Source organism: Nyctibius grandis, chromosome 5, assembly GCF_013368605.1.
Source record: "Nyctibius grandis isolate bNycGra1 chromosome 5, bNycGra1.pri, whole genome shotgun sequence".
Classification (NCBI taxonomy): Eukaryota; Metazoa; Chordata; class Aves; order Nyctibiiformes; family Nyctibiidae; genus Nyctibius; species Nyctibius grandis.
The window spans coordinates 81,545,351-81,555,702 of NC_090662.1; the positions used below are offsets into that span (position 1 = coordinate 81,545,351).

Genomic DNA, 10,352 nt, shown 5'->3' on the forward strand with positions numbered 1-10,352 from the left:
AATTATCCACCTTCTGTAGCAAAGTCACCCCCACAGCACCCAGCTTCAGCAGGGGACTCCCCAGCATCCCACTGTGAACACAATCTCAGGTAGCGTTCAACAAATAGGTTGAAGCTGCCAGTTCTCAACTTCTAAAACACAGGGTGCAAACCCTGTAGACCTAAACCAATAGACTATTTTTCAGAAAAGTGCCCTTTTAATTCCTATTTCATTGAATAGGTGACAAGAAGCGCTATATTTATGCAAAAGAGTGCAGCTATATCAAACTGAGATTTAAAGCTACCGTGGTTTCCGTGCTACCATGTATTGAAGCTAGATATAAATGAGCTGCCAGAGCTCAGCCCTTTTGTTTTCAAAGCCAGCTTTGTAGGAAACACGACAAACTTCTGAATTTCAGCCCCAAACTCAAGCTTCAAGCAAGTGGCTCCTCAGGCTTGGGACAGCTTCCAGAAGCGGAAGCACCCATAACACTACGGGCTTTTATTTGTAATATTCACCCAGAAGAGAATGGAGTGTGCAGTTTAGAGAAAAAAAGCCCATAAAACTCTTGACTTCTTTAATTGTTTCTATTTATTAACTTATTTTGTATGTGTAAACATATGAAAGGTTAAGTATATAGCAAACAAAATAATTTTTGCACTTTTTTCTGCCTCACAGTAGATTAAAATACTGAACAATAATAGTAAAGATAGATGTGGAAAGTCTGTGAACGGAAACACCTTGGTCTTTCCCATTTCTTGTATGGCAAGTTATATATTTTTCCCTAATAAGTCAAAGCCTTCTTAAAAATAAAAATGGACTCACTAGCTTTATGTTCTGAATCTTCTCTAGTTCTTCTTAGTTATGTGATAAAAGACACCATGAAGTATTTCAGGATGTAGCATCCAATACACTGGTTTCTCAGTGTGCACATTATCGTTCATTTATAGACCTTACATTCAGTGGTCTAACAAATGACATGGAATAGGTTTTCTTTAATGTTCACACCGAGGTGGCTTTACAGCTTTTTAGCTGATACGCATCTCAGTGGAAAAATTTTAGTAGACATGCATGTGTGTGTGCATAAAGCAGCAGAAGTTTGAGAAAGCAACATCAGACAAAACAAGAATAGTGTAGGTTATATATCAGGAGAATATTAAGATGTGGATATTTACAGAGATTCTTCATTGGAGACTAGGGGGAAAAAAGACCTATTTCCTTGTAAACAACCTTGTAACTTTTTCCTGTGCATCCCTTCCTGCACCTAGCCCAAGTTCCCCACGCTCATATCAGTGTGAGCCTGCAACAGCGAGAAAAATCCCCACTGATGGCTACCATGAGGGCCACACAAATGCCCGAGAACTCTGTAAGGAGTTTAAGGTTTAGTTAAAATTTGTTTTGTTTTAAAGTGTCTATCTGCAGAAACTTGGTACATGTTGCAACTTGTTACATGTTATCTTCATTGCACTATGCTGTCACGGTATGTCACTACGTCAGAGAATATCACAGAACAACTAATTCCTGGTGAATGTTCTTGAAGCTCTGATGTTCAGCTTTATCACCACAACCCTGTAGCATCATGTCAAAGACAATATATTCCCTGATGGCTGTGGGAGCCCTATACAAGCAGAAGCCCAAAGTCTTCAGCAGGCTTAATTTCAAAGCTAGAAAAACCTAGTGAAATACAAGCACAGCACACCATGTCAGCTATAGCCTTTGCTAAGAATTTACAGTTAAAAGAAATATTCCCAAAATATATTAATGTAAAAAAGTATAAAGGATATCTTCAAAACAAAGAAATCAAAGAAAAAGCCCTTAAGGCAGACATCACTGAAAGGCAATGAAGTTACACTGCTGGGGATTTTCTTTACTATGGACAGGATTGGTATCATAGCCTAGTTGGTATCACCTGAAACTTCCAAGTCTGAGACTCTGTTTTCAGTTCTTCACAACTTTATTTGTGGGCTGAAATTTTCCAACCTCAAAAGCAGCATGTGAGTAAGACAGGAGTTCAGGAAGGGTTACTGAGAAGGCTAAGTGAAAGAAATGGGATTTGAACAAGATAAGAGAGAAGAGATGAGATAAGAGAGAAGTTGAATGAGTCTCAACTGGGGATAATAAGCAGAAAATCTGTGCCCACTAATGCAGGTTGAAATGAAACCCAAGATTGTTCTGTCTTGCCATTTTTTTTTCCTATCAGCACATCAGCTGTTACATCCCCTTACATTGCTTGGCATCAGAAATAGCAACTATCAATTGCTATCAGTTATTCCATCACATCAAGACACAGAAGTCCGTACAGCTAATCTTGAGATTCAGCCTTGATGAAGCCTTGACCTACACTGGTGTCAACGTGATATCCTACAATAGAATTACTATGTCTTTTTAAAATTAAAAGTTTATATATGGATACAAAGCCACAAAGTTTGTTACAAGAATATCAACATACTTCCTAAGCCTAGCATGCAAACCTTCAGGAATGCCAGAGATGATCTTGCCTCAACAATGGGATTTTTAGTCCCTATGCATGTGTGCAAAGATATATTTTTAATTACAGGCTTAGAACAGTGCTTTTGCTTTCCATGTAATTCCTTCTTCAGCTTCTGCACAGAAGAATGTGACCTGAAGAACAACCATTCATTTCTACTGAGAAGATGATAGTCTTTCCCTCTTGTTAAGTAACGTAGTGGATGTAGTCATAGAGGCAAGGTTTGCACACACAGAAGAGGAGAAGGGATGGTCTCAGAGCTAACATGGATGATCTGGAATCCATTTTTGTTTCTGTCAACAATTTCCAATGAGATATTTCATAAGTCATTAACAAAACTTTTCTTAGATGACTGGAACACTACCTATGAGTTTGCCAAGAGATAACATGTAAGTAATATGAACAGAGCAGTTCCTTCAGGAGAGCCAATCCTTGCTTGCTCCCCTTGACTGACAGACCTGCCATGCTGCCTGAATGGTGAAAACAGAAATATAATCCTTACTTTTGGAATAGTTTAAAAACATGAAAAAATAGCTTAAAGAAATACCTATATATATTTGGGGTTCCCCAAACCCATTATATATATATACAGAGAGAGAAAGATGCTTTGCTCTTCAAAGAGCTAAGAATATGGAGACTAGCTTGACACAAAGAACTGGCTTGAGAATAAAAGAAAACTGAGCATAGACACCAGTCTACACAAAAACCCAAGTAACAACTGGAATTCAGTGAGTGCCTCACATTGGACACACAGCCCTTGATTCTCAGAAGCACCTGCAGCCCCAGGTGTAGTAAATGGCAGCACTCGCAGGATTCAAAATTTCTTACAAATGCGTGGTTTGACCCATCGCATCCCCTATTTGCATGATTAGAGGATTGTTATTTCTTACATGTTCGTCAGCTCATGCTACTTATTCCCCATCTGCAGTCACTGTCTGCACATGCCGTGAAAATTATTGTCATCATATATCAAAGATGATGCCTCCAAAAGACAGAGTGAGCAGAAGGAGGAGAAAAACTATCAAATAATATGGAATACATCAGTATCATATAAAGTGAATTCAGTAATAAAGAATGAAAGATTCAGTAAGTATGAACAAAGACTTCCAGTAGAAGCAGAGAAGAAATTATTTCTTCTTTATTTTTTCTTCCTTCAAATGCTCTTGTTGCTTAAACCAGACATTATAAGTCAATGATTATATTTAGCTCTCTTTTTTAAAATGCCTTATATTTTATAACAAGAGAGCTTGTTTTTCTTAGGGTCAGGGAAAATTTGATGGTTCAACTAAGCCACTCTTTAGTATACTGGTAACACTAACTGCCAGTCTCCCATTTGAGGCAAAGAAAGATTTTTTGGTAATTGTCTCCCTGAAAAGGCACAGAGTTGTCAGTTTTTAAGCTGTTGGGCTTGAGCAGTGTATACCTACAACCGAATTTATGCCTTATTATAGTAATATCCAGCAGTGTTACTAAAATAAAAGTCTTTTGGCAATGCTTTTACAATTACTCTGCACTTTCTTTCCTTTTCAGAAAGGTTTGTTTTGTTGTTTGGTTGTTTGGGTTTTTTTGGGGGGGGTGTCAATTAAAACCAGTAAGATTTTACATTTTCCAAATTTCCAAATTACTTTTTTTTGTATTTATTTTGTCATTAAAATTTTGATACTGTCCACAAAGCCTGTTTTTTTCATGAAAAATTACGGGGGTTTTTTAATATAATATAAATACTAACCAGACCTCTTCATTCCTGGATAGGAAATAGTTGCTTCTTTTCTGCAGCTCAGCTGGGCCGATGAAGTGGGGGATACGCAGGAAAGCTGCCAGATGCAAGCATCATTTCTTTTTTCTTCAAGAGCAAAGGGGGTCAACCTGTGTGACTCCAGCCTCAAGTAATGCACAAGCAGTTTGTATGTGGTTCCCACAGTCGGTCTCTTATAATCTGCCTGGCAGTGGGTTATGATGGCTTGGAGGCTGGCAAGAAATCTGAAACCCCAGCTGTGGACGTGGTGAGCAGCAAGAGCTACTCACAGTAATGCTGGGTGGGGAGTCACTCCCAGGTCGCCTTGGCTGCACAACCCATTCCTGAGCAGCAGCTGGCCTAGATCTCCTAATTCCCACCTCTGAGAGCCACATCTGACATCCCTTGCCATAGCAACATCTCAGACTGTGGTTTATACGGTCTGGGGGGTGAGAATCCTTATCCTAGACTTACAATGTTCTGTTAAGTCTCATTTAAAAAAAAAATTGAAACATTTTAATTTTTAAAGTGAGAATTATAGTTTCAATAACACAATGCCTATTAAACAATGACTGTTCTGTTGTATCTGAATTTCAAAATTAAACCAATTCAGTGAGCACAGCATAAACACAGCTATACTATGCACAAACCCTTTACACCAAGGACTGTTTTGACTCCGAACAATTTATCTGAAAAAAAAAAATGTTAAATTTAAAACCGATAAAAACCAATACCCATATAAGCATGTAGAATACTCACTCAGCTCAGTCACACAATGATTTCATGGCTCTATCCATATTCTTAAAAAAAAAGCTGAAGAGTTCACAGGGGAGTACAAAAAATACTGTTTACACATTTCCCCAGCGGCACTATTATTGAACATTTATTCAATCCAGAAGAACTTTAAAAATACAGTTTACATCTCCCCATGTTTGTTTACTTTTTGAATTCCTGCTCTAACAATGAAGAAAACCACACAGGGAACTCAAGTTTCATTTCACTCATCAAAGTTAGTTCCACCTAGTATTACTGCATATTTTTGTCTGAAGACACTGGAATAAGTGACTTGTGTAAAAGCAACTTCAAAAAAGGATTTCTTTGGTTACAAAAACATCACTGCCTGACTTAGATCTATTCAGAGACCTCTCAGCAAAATGCTAGATTTGAGGCTAAAATGGCATGCTTTTTTAGGCAGCATACTGAAGGTCTATAACACGTCAGTGGCAAAAATCACACTTAGATGCCAAAACACCTCCCAAAAGCAGTGGTCACTCCTCCTTGGAAAAGGCTTTAGTGTCAGAAGCAAGGCTCCTACCTGACTACTGCTCTATGAGGAGATTTACTCCTGCATCCAGCCACCTAGGCTGGACTTGCAGAAGTAAAAGACCAGAAGAAAAGAAGTCCAGCAATCATTCAGCTCAGAGACTGAGTAACAGGCCAACAGCTCATCTGTATTAAAAAGGGAAAAAAAAAAATACCAAAAGCCCAGCAAGGTCATCAATACAGTACACAGTATCAAGGACAGGAAACTCCTGGCTGTGCGCTTGGTTACCCTTGTGGGAAGGGGAAAGGCGTCTAACTGGGACTAGGCCTTTCCCCTAGATTTCAGGCGAGCTGCTTACCTGCCTGCTGTGCAAGTGTGGGATGAGACACTCAGCCTCTTTTGTCTGCTCTAAAGGGTTTCAGCCGTTTGGTGGACTTCTACCAGGGTATGTTTGGAAGGGGGCTGGATGGAAGGAATTGCAGGAATGCTAATGGTAGTGAGCAAGAGGAACCGGTTCCAGCCTGTACTCCCAGCCTACCCCAGCCTCCCCAGAAGTTAAATCAGCCTTAACTAAACCTTGTGCCACCTTCTGCCAGGAAAACTTACCACAAAATAACAAGGTCATCGCTCAGACATCTAGAAAGGTCAGAACAAAAGTTTCATATACAGCATGAATTCAGCCCCTTGTGCACGTGCACACTAACACAGATTTTAGCTACATGCCAAAAATACAATGCAACACACATAGAAAGAGTACTGAAAAGTTAACAAATGATATATATCTATCTATTATAATAGGGGTGATAAGGAATTCATTTTCAAAGGACTGGTAACAAAGAGGATGAAGAAAACCCTAAAAGCACAACATATCAATATATAGCTAGAGATGTTAAGTGATATTTTATGGCTTATAGTTAAGAGTCTTGAATCTCAATCATATAATGTAATCTTTACCCCATTTTCTGTGTTTCTTGTGAGGTTTTATATTGATGCGAGCTCCAATTCTGCAGTAGGACTCACACGCACAAACTTTTTGTTCTGTGAAGTTCTCCTGTAAAGTCACTGGGGATGGCCACAAGAGCGCAAATTCACCCACCTACCATCAAACCCGGCAAACTATTTCACATATTCGTAATGTCAGAATACTATTAAGTTGAGTCATACCCTTGTGCAAATAACCACAAGATTCAGTTCTCAGACTGAGGTGTAAGCACCTGTGTAAAATAACAGCCTCACACCATACCTGTTACAGCATTAACCTGTCTCTCGTTACGACCTTTGAATCCTATTATTGTGGGAAACAGTAAAAATGACAGCGTCCCGCAGAAAGGACACACCGAAAGCCTGCCCGACCCCGTCCCACCTGGACACCCTCCGCGGGCCCAGCCTGGTGCAGCCGCTACTCAACGGAGCAAAACTGGGGAGGGGAACCCCAGCCCAACCCCCTGGTCGCCTTTAAAGGGGCCCCTTTATCCAAAGGGCAGCACAGCAGGTTGTTACAACCCGAAGCACAAAGAGTGCTTGGTGAGACATACACCCATATATATATACATTAATACACATCTCCAAAGCGCTCTCTGGAAGAGCCCCCGGTGTCCCGCCTGGCACCCCCCAAGCAGCCCCGGGCCCGGGCCGCGCTTCGCCGCCGCCCCCGAGACCCCTCCCGGCTGCGAGTTTCTCCCCCTCCCCCCGGAAAGCCCCAGCCGCTGTTACCTTCGCTCACTGGGAGGACGCCGCCGCCGCCCCGGGTAAAACCACCGCGGGCCCCCAGGATCAGGAGCCGGGGCGGAGCGGGCCCCCGGGAACAGAGGAGCCTGGGCGCCTCGGCACTCCGTGGGGCGGGCAGCCGGGCCAGGCCGGCCTCACGTACCTGGCGGCGGCGGAGGCCCGCAGGCACCACAGGTGCTTCTCCCGGCCGAGACGAGGCAGGAGGGCCCGCGGCAGCACCGCCCCGGGGCCGGCCTCACCTGCGGGCGGGCGGAGGAGGGGCGAGGCCGCGGGCCAGGGCACGGCGGGCGCCTCCGGCTCCGGGCAGCCAGCGGAGCACGGGGGGCGGATAGGGGACCACGCTGTGGCCGCCCTCGCCTCAGGCCCGGGGCGAACCGGTACCGGGCCCCGCTGACCGAAATGAAGGCGGCGGCGGGGCGGGGAACTGAGGGGCTCCTTGGGGGACGCGAAGCGGGGCTCTCGTCGTCGACCCCGGGCTGGTGGGGCGGGATGGGACGCGGGGGGACTCGGGCCGCCCCGCCGCCCTCCTCTCACCCAGGTGAACCGGGTGGGGCGGGCGGAGAGCTTTGAAAGCAAATGCCGGCCAGTGTTGGAGACGCAGTACGGCCCCGGCCGGACCCGGCCTTTCGGTTTCGTTTCCCGCGGTGGGGTTTGCGGGAGGAGGAGGAGGAGGACGAGGAGGAGGAGGGGGAGGAGAGAGCCGGCCGGGGGGTGTGGGGCTGGGACGGCGCTGCCCGGCCCAGGGCCCCGCGCCCACCCCGCAGGGCTGCTGGGTGACTGACTGCAGTGGGGAAACAAAACCAGCTGCAAAAGCAAAATGTGGAAATCAATCTCTTTTTACTGCTTCTCTGTTGTTTAGGGGGAGAAATAAATTAGTTACCAAGTTTTCGAGGATGGCCATCTGACTACAGCGGGGAGCAATGAACATATTGACAAAGAGCTCCAGGGGGAACCCACTCCTTGTAATTCATGCAAGTGATGCAGAGGAGTCAGATGTGGCCCCTCGCTGTAAGGCACATGCGTGCTGGTGGGTTCTACGCGGCAGACGTTTGGTGACATTACTCCGTCTGCCCAGGGGGTGAACACGCAATATCTGCCCGATGTAATTTTCCAGTCTGTACAACTGACATTTATTCTTTTCACGTACCTTTTTTTACAAGCATGTGACACCAGTAGCTCCTCTAGGTCTACCCGTGTCCCCGTGCAGTTAGGAGAGGTCCAAAGTACCATCAGCGTCCTGACAAAAGGCTCCAGGTTGATCTTTTGACCCACAATTTCACTGGGATCCTGGCAGTTTCTTTATGTTCCCTCAAACTCATGCTAGGAAGTTGTCATTGCCAGTAAAAGAGGGAAATAAACTGAGATAAATCAACGGTAGTGAAAAAAAGGGACAAAAACACAATTAGAGGCACAAGGACACGCCTGACTGAGTCACAAATTGCCGGATGCTTCCACTGCTCCGGGAAAATCCTGCCAGACTCACCTTCCTTGGCTTCTGCTGGTGGCCACTGTCAGAAAGGGGGGCTATGGGATGTGGGGTCTGACCCAGTACCACTGCCTTTACTGCTTTGGCTGCATGGTGTGCCCCTCGCACTGCCTTTTGCAAACAAAAACTGGCTCACAGCAGACTCACCCCTGCTTCTGAGTGATTAGTTCATGCAATATCTTTTCTTTCTTCTGTCCATCTGGAGAAGCCTCTCCTCACCCCTCTTTGCTAAAATTAATAGGAATTTCTGCTAAGTGCACAACTTTGTATTTCTACTATTAAATTGCATGTCATTTCTCTTTCTCCTGTCCACAGACTCATCCAATTCTTTCCATAGGGTATTCCAATCCTTTTCTGTTGTAACAGCAGGTCTTGGGTTTATGTCATCAGCAAATTTCATTAGCACACTCATGTTTTTTGTGCCAAGGTCACTAATAAAATTTTAACTAAGATTAGTTCTGAGATCAGTCCCTATGGAACTGCATTAGTAACCTCCTTCCATCTAGAGTTTCTCTTTCAGCACACGCTATTGTCCTTACCTTTAATTTCTTACATTCATTTGCATCTCTCCATCTTAATTAATATTTTCTCACATGGCACCCTCTCAAATGTTTTATTGAAGTCCAGATAGATTTGATCTACCATATTTGCATTGTTTGAGAAAATGATTTATCAGACAAAGATACTGGCTTAGTCTGGTATGTTCTGTCTTTGGTGAAGTCCTGCTGCATTTTAACTAGCTTTTCATATACCTCCACATCTTTAATTAGTTTTTCCTTCAGCGTTTGTTCTGAAGCTTTGTGTACTAATGAGGTCAGATAAAAGAGCCTGTAGTTGCTTGGATCAGTCCGTTTTCTCACCAAGTACAAGTCCCACACAAAAGTGTCTAGACTTTTCAGTGTCTTTCCTGGGCTGCTGTGGCCACTAGGTCTGACCTGAAATTAAGGCACAGCATGCCTGAGATGATTGATTTTAGACTAATCCCTCAGGCTGAAAAAGCCAAATGTTGTATTTTTTTTACTTCAAAGCCTGCCTCGCAGGTTTCTTCTGCAAAACCACGCGTTCAGATTGCCTAGTTCCCGGATTTACTTACCGTGATGCCTTTAAGATTTTATGTACTCAACTTGAATGCTCTGGCATTGCTTTGCATATACCTCTGTTCCATTTCAAATGCATTTGTTTATGTTTGTATTTTTATTGTATTAACATTTTGTCTGCAACCCAAAAAGAACCATTGAAGAACACTGCTTCTACTTTCCTCTTTATGAACACATTCAGTCAATGGATTTAGAATAAATCTTATTATTTTAAAACAAAATCATTTTGTTCATCTCCAGTTGCAGCCAAATGCCACCTCAAAATGAGATGTAGAAGTGAAGCTCATGGGTAAATGAAATGTTAAGTTTGTCCTGCAGAACCCAGAGCTTTTTCTCTAGGGATAGTTTGGTCTTAAAAGAGATCTCTTTCCATGGACTTTCTTAATTAGCTCCCAATTGTTACGAGACTCCAGGCTGCTTTCTTCCAGATGGTGAAGACCACAGTGAAGTCCTTGCTGAGAGTGACATTTAATTCCTCGGCACAGTAGCACAAATGGGAGGGAAGAAGGCACGTCCAGATTTTTGGCTGGACTGCCGTACTTCCATATCCTTCACCCAGCATGAAACTGCCCTAT

The 10,352-nt window shown here is 43.6% G+C and overlaps 1 protein-coding gene across 1 annotated transcript in view; it reads right to left on the bottom strand.

Annotated features, from left to right (window-relative positions):
- ARHGAP8 (Rho GTPase activating protein 8) overlaps window positions 1–7,277 on the bottom strand; it is an 87,763-nt gene extending 80,486 nt beyond the window's left edge. Inside the window, exon 1 of the mRNA XM_068401037.1 lies at window positions 7,180–7,277. The gene's annotated coding sequence lies outside the window, so the exon portion shown is untranslated. The remainder of the gene's footprint in view (window positions 1–7,179) is intronic.
- Window positions 7,278–10,352: the final 3,075 nt, after the last annotated feature.